Consider the following 1,492-nt stretch of genomic DNA (forward strand, 5'->3'; position numbering starts at 1 on the left):
ACACACACACACACACACACACACACACACACACACACACACCCCCCTAAGTTTCATGAAACAATACTTCTCCTTTGAACTGTGATGTAACCCTGTCTATTGCATTTTTAAAACAGCCTGGTTCTGGCCCATGAAAATAATTTCATGATTCACCAGTGGGCTGCAACTTATAGATGGAAAAATACTGAACTCCATAATAAAGCAGCAATTTAACAGTTAAGTAAGGTAACTATCAAAAAACCAAAAACAACAAAAACTGCCAAACCTACTTCTAATTGGGCACATTATCTAATTGCTTTCTTTTCTTTTTTTTTTTTTTTTTCCTTTTTTTTGTCTTTTTTCGTGTCTGGCAACGGATCGCAACCCTNGGATAAGCTGTAAGAGGCTCCATTTTGGATGATTCTGGAGGGACGTCTCAGCAGGCTGGAATTCAAGGAGGAGCTGAAACTTGAAACCGGCTTGGTTTAACGGAAAACCAGGAAGGACAGGCTAGCTCCTTTCACTGCAAGGGACTAGAATGACCCCTCTCAGAGAGGAATGGAGCGAAATTCCCGAATGAAATAAGGAGCTCTAGAATTTAAATGCATTCTAGAATTTAAATGTAATTGCAATTCTTGCTGGAAAAATCAGGACTTTCTTGGTAGCTCTGTAACACCCTCTTGATGAAGAAAATATTTCACCAGAAGATGGTGCTCTTGTAACTTGAAAGCTATTAGGTGCACACTACCATGCTAAGCATCTTGTGCATTTATTGAGTAAGTGGTTGGATGTAGAGGATTGGGTATAATACCCAGGAAGAATTTAGAGTGTAAATTAAATGTGATCTATTAATATGGTGTATGATCTGAAGGAACTTAACATTATATGTATGGATCAAACATGCTGTATGAGTTCAAGGAATTTATAGTGGAGAGAACAGTGAAATATCAGAAAAGGCTATTTTCTCGGAGCTCATCTAGCTAAGCCAATCAAATGCAGGGTGAACACAGTAAAAATAAATAGATTAAAAACAATGAAGGCATTAAAAAACCTTCCTCTTTCATAAAGTAAAGTATAGTCCAGTGTTTTTCAAACTTTTGATCATGACCCTCAGTAAGAAATATACTTTAGATAACTGAGTACACACACACACACATACACACACACACACACACACACACACACCCACCCACACCCCTAAGTTTCATGAAACAATACTTCTCCTTTGAACTGTGATGTAACCCTGTCTATTGCATTTTTAAAACAGCCTGGTTCTGGCCCATGAAAATAATTTCATGATTCACCAGTGGGCTGCAACCTATAGATGGAAAAATACTGAACTCCATAATAAAGCAGCAATTTAACAGTCAAGTAAGGTAACTATCAAAAAACCAAAAACAAACAAAAACTGCCAAACCTACTTCTAATTGGGCATATTATCTAATTGCTTTCTTTTCTTTTTTTTTTTTCCTTTTTTTTGTCTTTTTTCGTGTCCGGCAACGGATCGCAACCC

The 1,492-nt window shown here is 37.3% G+C and overlaps 1 protein-coding gene across 1 annotated transcript in view; it reads left to right on the top strand.

Moving 5' to 3' along the window:
* Positions 1 to 1,492, top strand: part of LOC103610388 (cell division cycle protein 20 homolog B-like) — a gene marked incomplete at its 3' end in the record, with an annotated part of 38,908 nt that overhangs the window by 9,772 nt on the left and 27,644 nt on the right. The window lies entirely within an intron of this gene.

The sequence above is a fragment of the Galeopterus variegatus genome, unplaced genomic scaffold, assembly GCF_000696425.1.
Source record: "Galeopterus variegatus unplaced genomic scaffold, G_variegatus-3.0.2 Scaffold11059, whole genome shotgun sequence".
Classification (NCBI taxonomy): domain Eukaryota; kingdom Metazoa; phylum Chordata; class Mammalia; order Dermoptera; family Cynocephalidae; genus Galeopterus; species Galeopterus variegatus.